Source organism: Schistocerca serialis, chromosome 12 (genome assembly GCF_023864345.2).
Source record: "Schistocerca serialis cubense isolate TAMUIC-IGC-003099 chromosome 12, iqSchSeri2.2, whole genome shotgun sequence".
NCBI lineage: Eukaryota > Metazoa > Arthropoda > Insecta > Orthoptera > Acrididae > Schistocerca > Schistocerca serialis.
Genome location: NC_064649.1, coordinates 22,654,962 through 22,668,132, shown reverse-complemented (window position 1 = coordinate 22,668,132; position 13,171 = coordinate 22,654,962). Strand labels below are relative to the sequence as shown.

At 45.6% G+C, this 13,171-nt stretch overlaps 1 protein-coding gene across 1 annotated transcript in view; it reads right to left on the bottom strand.

Annotated features, from left to right (window-relative positions):
- LOC126428052 (uncharacterized) overlaps positions 1 to 13,171 on the bottom strand; it is a 73,952-nt gene that overhangs the window by 854 nt on the left and 59,927 nt on the right. The window lies entirely within an intron of this gene.

Here is a 13,171-nt window from a genome sequence, read left to right as displayed (position 1 = left end):
TTCTTCAGTTCTTATAAACCCAATGTATATTGTTAAATTTATGTTTTGGCAAAATGCGTTTTCTTTTGTCAGAGTAACCAGTACCGCCGCCTTTTTTTGTATGCACAGTTCCCTTTATGCAGCACCTGATTTCTCCTTTTTTAAGCAAAAACTGATTATTAATTGTTTTAGGTTATTCTGCCAATGAACATGCGAAAGAAGTTTTCACGCACACATCTTGCAACCACGCCCTTTTTTTCACTGAATTCCATTTTTTAGACTTACAAAACAAATTGTACCAATTGTGAGCCTTTTTAAGATACATTCTTCAACATTCAGTAGAAACCTACAGTATGCACTCTGGCCAGACAAGAGCAAAACTATAAAAGAGGTGACTGGTACCCACGAAAAGCAAACTCCCATACTCCCATATGGATATAATTTTAATATTGCATGCAAACATGCTATAAATGTGTGTTAATCAGGTGTTGGTCATATCAACAAGGAAATAAATTACCTGTAGCATTTTGTGGCACTTCACACACACACACACACACACACACACACACACACACACACACACACACACACACACACACTTTTATAGGCGACTTTTCCCTAACTCTCACCACTTCCCAAACCTCACTAGCCTTTTCCTTCATCCCTCTTGCTTTCCATTCAACAACCCTTCTGCTAGGAGAAGGAGCCACTGGCTCTGAAAACTTGCTTATTTCCATAACTTTTGTGTGTGTTTCCTCTTGCCACCACTTCGTGATTGGATTTTTATCCATTCAGTTATATTTTGAAAAATTGTTTTCATTTCCCTGCCTACATGCACCCAGCTATCTGTCAAACCATCAACAACAGTTAAATTTGTAAACCAAAACAAACAAAAGTACATAATGTGAATACTGTGTCATTTTCATTTACATAACACATTTTTAGATAATTACATTTCTGTTAATTTATATTCACACCACTGTATAAACTAGTTGCAGAAGGAAGGGGCAGTCACTGTTGGAGAAAACAAAGAAAAGGTCAACCCCAAGGGAGTACAGTCACCACTGCTCTTCTGCATTTACACAAAGGATCAGCCGAGACCTAATTCTTGCGAAAGTTCTTTATGTTCAGACAACCTTGCTTTGACAGTATGGGTAGATGACTGAAGAAGCAGAACAGGTGCTGCTCTCAGAACATTTCCTGATTACTATAACAGGAACTAGCTGAAGCTAAACCCACACAAAACTTAGGTATGCAAGTCTCATCCATGAAACACATGGGCAGAAAGAAGCAGAGTTACCTTAGGCAGACCCCTCGCTCACTGGCAACACTGTTTTAACACAAACCTAAGATGGCAGCCTAAAACATCACCATCTGGAAACACTGACCGTAGTCACCCTGGTTACTATCAGATGATCTGTAGGCCTACTTCATCCATGACACTTTCTTGTTTGGTGAATATGCCTGCCCAGTGTGGCACAAGTCCACCCACATGAGAAAAGCAAAGACAAACATTAATGAAACCTCAATGCTAATTACTGGATACCTGGAACCAGTTCCCGTTCATAAATTGTACTGCACAGCAGGCATTTCTACTCGTGACGTACACTGGCAAGTAGCCACAAATGCCAATAGGAAGAAAGACTAAGAAAATGAGTTTCACTCACCGCATCACAATGCCACACACCTAGGTTGAAGTCTATGACGAGGCTTTTACAGTCAACATCTACAGTAAATTCAATCAGCTAATAAATCCAGACAAAAACTTTGGGCATCCAAAATAGTCATCTTCAAGCTGGGGTATAGTCAACAGAAAGCTTATTTGCTGGACAAGATTTGGATTGGACTACATTGGGATCACTGAATACATTACAAATGGGCGTTGGCAAATCTGAGGACAACCTAGTAAAATAGGGATACTTAAAAGTGCCAACTCCGTGTAAATATGGAGAAGTACACACAACGAAAACCTATGCAGTGTCTATGTGACCCTCATTCTTGTGATTTTTAACCTTTACCTTGTCCCGAGTTACATGTTTCACAAATTCCTTTATTTTAGAAAGAAGGTGATTGTGTAAAAGTGTAAGTAGCTTAGCAGTAGGAGGGCGCATCCTACTGTTCATGGATGCTACGATTTGCGGGTAAAATCCATGAAATAGGGCACATAAAAAGTGCAATTGCACCTTAGTAGACATACTTGCTGTCTGCACATTTAATTTTGCCATGCCATCACTACTTGGAGGTGTTTTGGACATTTCAGAGAAGATGAGTCATTAATACCTGAAAAAACAAGGTCAGGAAAATCATTTGTTCATTCATTACTAAGTTGAATTTTGATCACTAGACATGTCAGATATATTTAGATACAAAGTGACACAATGACTTGGAAATTTGGCATATGTTACATAACAGGGCGATTCAGAAACTTTTATAAACTGACAGGGCATACACCAAGGATCAGTAATAAATCACATGTTACAAATGGACATCCAATATAGGAGATGCTCAAAGTTCCGTCCAGATGCATCGAGATATGCCCGATATCGATACTGCATTGAACAACACACCCTCTAAAAGATACCTGGTGTATCTAAGATATCCTGACACCGCACCAATCCTGTCCACTAGGTCCTCTGGCAAAGTATCAGACGTTTCATACACAAAGCCCTTCAGATAGTCAGGAAAAATATCAACTGGGGACAGATCAGGTGATCGTGGTGGCCACACAACTTGCCCCTGCGAGCAAAGCAGTGGCCAGGAAAGGTTACCTGCAGATGTGCCCCCTCTCGTCTGCTGAAATGCGCGAGGGCTCCATCGTGCTGAAATTTAATGGAGCGACAAATAGGTACAGATACACCATTCAGCATGTCCGGCAGAATCTCTCACAGAAAAACGAGATATGTGCGACCGTCAAATGGGCCAAGAGAATGTACAGCCCAATTAAATAGTGTCCGACGATGCCAGCTGACACGTTAAGGGTCAATTTGAATTTAGAGGCAAGCGTACATGTAGCCTGTGTTTTCACATTGCCCATGTATGCAGGTTGTGAAAGTCCATAACACCCTTAAGTGAGAACAGAGAATTGGTGAAGAGGACACTTGCTATGAAGCTTCAGTGTGCAGCGGATTTCTGCAGAAACCACCACACAAATCCCATGTGCTTGTTGTAGTCCCCCCATTGCAATGCCTGGATGTATTGGGAATGAAATAGATGCAGCCTTTCATCACACACAGTGCAACAGGTGAAGGGTTGAGGATATCAGTGGCATGGATACACCTCGTGTACTTTTTGACAGCATACACTGCACCCAATCGAGAATACTTTCATCCACTGCAACTGTCCATTATGTTGTTGGTGATCAGCATCCAGCTTGCACACACAGAATGAGCCTGTTTCCCACACACAATGCAGGGTTGCAAATAATGTGTGGCACAGTACCTTTTTGTCAGGATAGATCACAAGATACAGTCCCACAGCTTCTTGTACATTGCAATTGTCTTCATCATATATTAAATTCATCTCACCCATTTCACGGTACACGCAACTAGCCACATTACTCCCAACACTTCTACAGTGTGAATGGCGATGGTCTTCGAGTGCTCTGGTTGGTTGGTTTAAAGGCGCGAGAAGGGACCAAACTATGAGGTCATCAGTCCCCTGTTCCTAATAAAACAGTGCCACAAGTTTGAGAACAGAATGAATGAAACATACAGCACAAAACTGAAAGAGAGGAAAAGCCACAAGAACAAAAGGACGGCAATGAACACTGAAAGGAACAAAAGAGGACAAGGAAACAGAGACGCTAGAAACAGAAGATAGTAAAACATGAAAACAGATTACAGTGACTGGCCAAACACGAGAATAAGAAGGGAAAGCCAGCCACTTTGCAACACATTAAAACCTCCACCCTAAAAGCAATAGGGTGGAAAAGACAGAGGGACAAAGGACATGCACTAAAACTTGCATATAAGCACAAAACTCAGTCTCACGGATAAAACGTAAAACTAAAGCTGCTGTGGAGGCATTGTCACCCAACACCAAAGACGGGGTGCTGGGAAAGTTAGAAGTCTGCCACAGAGCAGCTAAAAGTGGGCAGTCCAACAAGAGGTGGACGACTGTCATTTGGGAGCCACAGCGACACTGAGGTGGGTCCTCTCAACGGAGTAGGTATCCATGCGTTAGCCACGTATGGCCAATGCGCAGCCGGCAGAGGACAACTGATTCCCTGCGAGAGGCCCGCATGGAAGACTTCCACACATTCATAGTCTCCTTAATGACACGCATTTTGTTATGCGTGCTGTTATGCCATTCCGTCTCCAAAAGCCAGACAACACTGTGGTGTAAGACAGAATGCAGGTCAGCTTGGGAGATGCCTATCTCCAGAAGCAGTTTCCGCATCACCTGCTTAGCCAGCCTGTCGGCAAGATTGTTGCCAGGGATTCCGAAGTGTCCTGGGGTCCACACAAACACCACGGAGCGGCGGGACTGTTCCACGGCATTAATGGACTCCTGAATGGATGTTACGACAGGGTGGCGAGGGTAGCACTGGTTGATTGTAGGCTGCTCAATGAATCAGTACACAGGAGAAATGAATCGCCAGAGCATGAGCAGATGTACTCAAGAGCACGAGATACGGCCGCCAGCTATGCAGTGAAAACACTGCAGCCAACCAGCAAGGAGTGCTGCTCAACATTAGCCATCGAGCCGTCAGTGTAAACCACATCAGAGCCCCAGAACACGTCAAGAATCAAAAAGAGAGAGCAGAGAGCAGTGGGGTTAACGAGTCCTTCGGGCCATGCAAAAGGTCCAGAGAAAGCTGCGGCCAAGGTGTACACCATGGCGGCGTACGTGAACAGACCGCAAGTAGAGGTGGTAAAGGGAAGGACTCCAGTTCGGAGAGAAGGGACCACAAGCGAATCGCAATCTTTAGCCTGATCTGGGCCGCCGATGCGGGAGATGGACTGGCACAGGTCGGAAAAGCAGACAGTTATTCGGATGAGCACGGGAACTATGAATGTGTGCTGCATAACTGGCGAGCAGCTGCGCACGTCTGATCTACAGTGTAGTGACACCAGCCTCCACCAGTATGCTTGTCACCGGACTCGTCCTAAAAGCTCCTGCCGCCAATCTAACCCCACAGTGGTGCACCGAGTCGAGTAAATGTAATGCTGAAGGCGCTGTTGAACCATAAACCACACTCCCATAGTCAATTCGGGATTGGACAAGGGCACTGTAGAGCTGCAGCAGCTTGCAGTGATCTGCACCCCAATTGGTGTTACTATGGCAACGGAGGGCATTGAGCTGTTGCCATCACTTCCGCTTAAGCTGACAAAGATAAGGGAGCCAAGCCAATCTAATGTCGAAAACCAGTCCTAGGAATGTGTGTGTGTGTCCACTACAGAGAGTAGATCATCATTAAGATAAAGTGTGGGTTCCGGATGAACTGTACGACGCCGACAAAAGTGCACGAGACACGACTTCATGGCTGAAAACTGGAAGCTGTGGGCTAGAGCACACGACTGCACCTTGTGGATGGCTCCCTGGAGGCACCACTCAGCAACAACAGTACTGGAGCAGCAGTATGAAATGCGAAAGTCACCTGCATACAGAGAAGGTGAGACGGAGGGCCCCGACAGCTGCTGCTAGACCGTTAATGGCCACTGAAAATAGAGAGATACTCAACACAGAGCCCTGCAGGACTCCATTCTCCTGGATATGGATGGAGCTATGGGAGTCACCAACTTGGACACGGAAAGTACAGATAAACAGGAAGTTTTGGATAAAAATCGGGGTGGTCCCCAGAGACCCCACGCATACAATGTGGCAAGGATATGTCGTCGCCAGGTCATGTCGTATGCTTTACGTAAGTCAAAAAAGATGGCAATCAGGTGTTGCTGTCTGGAGAAGGCTGTTCAAATGGCAGACTCCGTGGACACAAGATTATCAATGGTAGAGCGACCCTGGTGGAAGCCGCCCTGACACGGAGCCAGCAAGCCACTTGACTCCAGGACTCAGACCAACTGTCGACATACCATACGTTTCAGCAGCTTACAAAGAACATTGGTGAGGCTGATGGGTCGATAGCTATCCACATCAAACGGGCTTTTACTGGGTTTGAGCACCAGAATGATGGTGCTCTCCTGCCATTGCGATTGAAAGATGCCATCGCACCAGATTCAGTTGAAGATGACAAGATGATGTCACTTGTAGTCAGATGAGAGATGTTTTAGCATCTGGCTGTGGATGCGATCAGGCCCAGGAGCTGTGTCAGGGCAATGTGCAAGGGCACTGAGGAGCTCCCACTCTGTAAATGAGATGTTATAGGATTCACTACAGTGTGTGGTGAATGAGAGAGCGTTCCGTTCCAGCTGCCATTTGAGTGTGCGAAAGGCTGGGTGGTAATTCTCCGATGCAGTGGCTCGAGCAAAGTGCTCGGGATCGCGTTTGCGTCGGTACATAAATCGCCATTTATGGTAACACCGGGGACAGCTGTTGGGGCCTGGTACCTGAAAAGACGTTTGATCTTGGCCCAACTTGGGAACGTGACGTGTGGCACCCAATGTTGGAGACATATCTCTCCCAACACTCCTCCTCCCATTGTTTGATAAGGTAGCGAGCACGGGCACAGAGCCGTTTAAAGGCTATGAAGTGCTCCAGGGAAGGGTGCCGCTTATGCCACTGGAGAGCTCGCTGACGCTCCTTAATTGCTTCAGCGACTTCCGGCGACCACCAAGGGACTGCCTTATGCCTTGGGCACCCTAAAGAGAGAGGGATCACATTTTCTGCAGCAGAACAACTGTGCTAGTTACTTGCTCAACCATCACATCGATGTTACCACATGGGGATATTCAGCGGTTACAGCAGATGTGAAAGTTCTCCAGTCCACCTCGTTCAAAGCCCATCTAGGCAGACGTCCATGTGCTTGATGCTGGGGCAGTGACAGGAAGATGAGGAAGTGGTCACTACCACACAGGTCGCCATATGCTCTCCATTGGATAGATGGAAGAAGTCCTGTCCTGCAGATTGATAAATCAATGGCCGAGTAACTACTATGAGCCACACTGAGATGTGTGGCGGTCCCAGTATTTAAGAGGCAGAGGTTGAATTGCGACAGTAAAGTTTCGACATCTCTGCCTCGGCCAGTAAGCATGGTACCACCCCAAAAGGGGTTATGGGCATTAAAATTTCCCAGAAGTAGGAAAGGTTTAGGGAGTTGATCAATCAGTGCAGCTAATACATTCAGGGTCTGCATTGCTGGGAACCAGGTTTCCTGGAGGGCAATGCAGATAGCACGTGTAAAGCTTAACAGTTGCCACAGCTCAGCCAGGTGGTGGAAAAAACTGCCACAATTCCACTGGAGGATCACATCATGAGACTGGGAAGTCATGGAACATTCAATGAGGCAGTTTACGTCTCAAAGTCACCTGCTGCTACAGATTTATTGCCTGAGCAGTCTATATACATTGTGTCTGAGGGTCTAACGAGATCTAGGGTGTCAGCAGACGCCAAAGTATCCACCCCATCCTCAGCCGCTGAGCTTGTAGGAGCAGTGGTGTGGGTGCCACTGCAATTTCCTTGGTCTTAGGGTTTTATTTCTCGCACTGCTCCTTGGGTTTCCCTGGCTGGGAGGACTTCACTGGCTCAGTCTCTGGGACTGAGGATGAGCGTGAAGCCCTACGGCTAGCTGCTTTTGGGCTCTTCACCCACTGGCAGGTGTTGTCTTTCTCAATAGAAGAAACCTGGAAAGGGAGTGACCCAAGGGACCTCTTCCTCGCGAGAGGAGACGAAGAAAACTTATGTTTCTCCGGCTTAGAAGTGGGGATGGATGTCCCTGGTGGTGGTGGTGGTGGTGGTGGTGGTGGTGGGGGGGGGGGGGGTTGCTCCCAAAGTAGGTGGTGCAGGAGCAACAGGGAGGGAAATGCCTACCACCATCAAGGGGGCAGGTGTAGTCTTCCGGCTCAGAGGTGACCTGCGATGGCAGAGCTGATGGTGCCACAACTATTGTAGCAGCAGCGGAAGACTGTGTCATACACACACTTAGCCTCAGTGTAGGTTAGTCTGTCCAGGATCTTTTTCTTTCTGGAGAATCCTGCAGTCTGGTGACCAAGGTGAATGATGCTCTCCGCAGTTGAAACAGATGGGAGGCGGGGCATATGGAGTATTGGGATCTGATGGGCATCCACAATCTCGGCATGTGACGCTGGAAGTACAGCGGGAAGACATATGGCCGAACTTAAAGCACCACATCGGGGGAGGGTATAGGGCTTTACATCACACCGGTAGACCATTACCTTGACCTCGGGCAATGTATCACCCTCAAAGGCCAAGATGAAGGCACCAGTGGCAACCTGATTATCCTTTGGATCCCGGTGGACACACCGGACGAAATGTACACCTCGCCGCTCTAAATTGGGGCGCAGCTCAACGTCGGACTGCAAAAGGAGGTCTCAATGAAATATGATACCGTGGACCATATTTAAGCTCTTATGGGGTGTGATGGTTACAGAAACATCCCCCAGCTTGTCACAAGCGAGTAATTCCCGTGACTGGGCAGAGGATGCTTTTTTGATCAAGACTGACCCAGATCTCATTTTGGACAAGCCCTCCACCTCCCCAAACTTGTCCTCTAAATGCTCAACAAAAATCTGTGGCTTCATCGTCATCAAAGATTCCCCATCAGCTCTCGAACATAGAAGGTACCGGAGCGAATAAGATCCGCTGTCATCCTTAGGCTGATGTTCCTCTCATGGTGTGGCCAGGGAGGGGAACGATTTGGGGTCGTACTTCTGTGCATTGAATTGAGCTCGTGATCACTTGGAGACTGCTGGTGTTTCACGACCAGTAAGAGATGACTAACTATGATTCATCACCTGTCATCTGCCCTGATGCTACCCACTCCGACCAGGGGCCCTCCCCACATGTGCCACCCAGCCACACCAAAGGCCACCTGGCAGGATGGCCTTTGCCAGGAGTCCCGATGCCCCAGGGGGATGGGCATCTACCCCTTGGCACAGATGGGGAGTTAACGGCCCAGGCATCAGCAGAGCAATCCCTGTGTGGTCAGGGGTCTACAACCAACAGGGTACATGGTGGTCCAACCGCAACGGATTGGCTACCGTGCTCGATATCAGGTGCAACCAAGCAAACAAATCCATCATCATCATCATCATCATCATCATCATCATCATGCGTAGAAAACAATACTGCACAGTTGATGGAAAAATATGCACCCAGGAGGGTGACCTCGCCCAACAGTTGGAGAATGAGCAGAAATGCAGATCCACCTCAATAAAGGATGCGACATGTCTCGGTGCATGATGGACATGATGTACCATGTAAGGTGCCCTTCCCCAATTGGTTCGTTCTTTGGGAAAATTTTGAAAAATGGAGGTCAAACCCTACAGGGGACCATCACATAAAGGCCGAAATGTGCAAGACTCCTTTTAGTCACCTCTTACGACGGGCAGGAATATCTCGGGCCTATTCTAACCCCCAGACCTGCAAGTGGACTATAGTAGAGTATTGCTGTGCAGTATGGGACCTTTACCACAGTGGATTGACAGAAGACATAAAAAACAAGTCCAAATATGGGCAACTCATTTTGTACTATCGCGAAATAGGTGACAGTGTGTCACAGATGTGATAGACGAGGTGGGGTAGGAGACATTAATACAAAGATATTTTTCACTCCAAGGTCGTTTTTACAAAATATCAATCTCCAATGTTCCCCTCCAAACAGGCAAACATTTCACTGACACCCACATACATGGGAGCAACCACCACCACCGGCACCACTTGCATGTTCAGTGTCCCCACATGCTGTCTGAGAGTGAAAAGTAATAGACAAAGTGCGGAAGTGGTTCGAGAAACCCTCTGCCAGGCACTTATGTGTGAACTGCAGAGTAGTCATGTAGTTGTAGATGATGCAGAGGGAAGGATCCAGATGGCCTGGGGTTAACCACTGAAATCAAGCATGTGGTCAATTGTATGTTGTGGCAAGGTGAGTCCTGTTTTAATCTTTGTCACAGTTTGGCTGTGGCCATTCATTCCAGTGGACAACTATTCAGTTTTCATACCGATATAAAAAGCTGAGTAATGTTTTCAGGGGAGCTGGTAAATGACACTGCTGCTGTGACCCTGTCACTGGTGGGTAAGAACTGCTGTGTGCAGGGCTTGGGCTGGTGTGGTGGTTGGGTCTTCCATGGGGCTGTGATTTCTGCAGCAAGGGGTTGGGTGTGGGATTGGCATTAGGCTGGACTAAGATGATGTATAATTTGGGTGGGTGATGGAACACCGCTTTAGGAGGATGGGAGTATCTTGGGTAGGATGCCCCGATTTACACACACGATGACAGATAACCAAAGCCATGGTGAAGTGTATGGTTTAGTTGATCCAGTCCATGATAGCTGTATAAATGCAGATAATGCTGGTGGTTAGTGGATTTAATGTGGGTAGAGGTTGGGTAGAGCCACCCTAGAGGTAGAGGTCAACATCCAGGAAAGTGGCATATTGGGTTGAGGAGGACCAGGTGAAGTGGATGGGAGAGAAGGTGTTGAGTTCATGGAAGAATGAGTATTGGATGTCATGGACCTTCTAGCAGCCTAGGGGATTGGGGTTTTTGGAAGCTAGGACAATTTCCTTTAGATGGGAGTTATAATGTTTGCATTGGAGGGCACCAGGTAAGGTGCCCATGCACGTGCCACGAATTTATCTGTATACCTCCCCCTTTAAGAGGAAGTAGTTGTAGTTGTGTGCGAGGATATAGTTGGTAGGGTGTATTAAGAATGAGGTAGTGGGTTTGTTGTGCGAAGGACGTTGGTGGAGGTACTGTTTGATAGCAGTGAGGCCACAGTATGAGGGATGTTTGTGTGCAGGTAAGTGATATCAACAGTGACAAATAGGTATCCAGGAGGGAAAGGAGATGGAAGTGATTGATATGTGGTGAAAGATGTGGTTGGTATTTCTGATATAGGAGGCTAGGTTTCAGGCAATAGGTTGGAGGCATTTGTCAAAAAGAGCAGAAATTATTTCAGTAGGACGCAATAACCAGCAAAAATGGGGCATCCAAGACTATTGGGTGTGTGCATTATGGGGAGGATTTGGAAGGTGGGTGTGCTGGGCGTTGTAGTGAGGAGATCGATGTACTTGAGGGAGAGGTTCTGGTATGAAGGTTACATTGCAGTTCTGGGGTGGGATCACTATGGCAGAGCTCATAGGTTAAGAAGTCAGACAATTGGGGCAATTCTTCTCAGGCAGCCACTGTGATCCATCATGACAGTAGTGGAGCCTTTGTCTCCAGGGAAGATGATTAACTCAGGATCTGTTTTGATGATGTGAATTGCTGTCATTTCTTCTGCTGAGAGGTTGGTGTTCTCAGGAAAAGACCTGGAGTAGGATGGCAAGGGCAAGTTGGAGGCAAAGAATTCCTGGAAAGTGACCAGAGAGTGCTTAGGTGGGAGTGGGGACAGATGTTGGTATGAACTGGAAGAGGCAAAGGTCAATGTTAGGATTTGGTTGACTGGTTCGAGGGATTGGTAGCAAAGAAGCGTTTCCACTGTAGGGATCAGGAGATGGAGAGTAGGTCTTTGATAAGTCCAGTATGGTTTAACTTGGGTGTTGGGATGAAAACGCATTTGGGTACGACTGAGGTTCTTGGGGGAAATGTTAACAACAATGTTTTGGGTTCTGGATTTAGTGGAGTGCTGGGATGGAGTTTTGAAGGATGTGGCAAATTGAAAAGGTCAGCTTGGCAGTGTGTGTGCTATTAGGAGATTACTGGGGGAAGATCAGGTGTTCCCTGTGGGTAGAATAGGTGTTCTTGGGTAGTGGTATCCAAGACAGGAGTTACAATTTCAAGCCATTGACTTAAAAATACAGGAGACTCATCAAAACACAAACTCTTTTACAGTTTTCCTTATAATACCAGTAATTTAATACACAGTACTGAATAATTACTTAGCAATTAATAATTTTTCTTCAAAGTAACTAACTTTTAAGATTAACAGTCGTAAGTACTTGCTCTCTCCTGCTCAAATTTTCAGGTTGTCATCTATGAGATGTTCTACTGAATAGTAACACTTCTGCACTAGTTTCTCGTTTAATGATTTTTTCAGTGTTTCTAAATTTATGCTGAACAATTCTCTTCCTTTTACTTTGTTATAAATTTTCAGACCCATATAATGTGGAGTTTGAGCATAAAGTTATAACTGTGGGTGGGCAGCATAAATTTATTTTGATTTCTGGTGTTTTAATCATGCTGAAAATGATTTGCTACAAATAAATCAGGGTTACTGTGTACAAAAATAATCAGCTCATATATGTATAGTGAGTGAACACTTAATATACTCAGATTTTTTAGGAGTGGGGGACATGGTTTTCTTCACCCTACATTGTGCATATTTCTAATGATGTTTCCTGAAGTTTTAAAATTCAACACATATGGTTTGAGTTACCCCAAAATACAATTCCACAACTTATTACTGACTCAAAGTAGCTGTGATATACTACTTTTCTTATGTCCATATTGGTAGCATTGCACTATATTCTCATTGCATATACTAGGCTATTTAATTTATTTTCAAGGTACTGTATGTGTGACCCCCATGATAGATTTTTATCTAGTTGCATTCCTAGGAATTTCACATTTCTGGTTTCTTTGACTGACCTGAATATCATTTACTTTTGCTTGTTTTGTTTTAAATTGCATCAACTGAGTCTTTTCCATGTTTAATTTTAACCCATTTAAATCAAACCAGGTATCTAAGTTTTCTAAAGTATTTAATACAGTTTGTGGAATTTAATCTGTAATGTTACTTTCAGTGATTAAAGATGTGTCATCTGCAAATAAAACTGAGTGACACTCAATATTAAGTGGCAGATCATTTATATAAAACAAAAACAGAATGGGACCTAAGACAGAACCCTGGGAGTACTGCATGTGAAATGGAGATGATGTATATGTTACTAGGTTTGCACAGTAACAGCATCTTGTGGATAAAGCAAATTTCTGGGATGCCTGTGGCATGAAGATGTGTTCCTTCAGTTCCAGATTCGTGAGGAATAGGGACTGCAGGATCTGAAAAGGATGAAGATTGTTGCAAAAGGATGGGTGGAATCCAGAAAAGAATTTTTATGGTTAGGCTGTTGGTAGGGATCCCATGGCTTATGTAGCATTTAAGGAACATGGAAATGT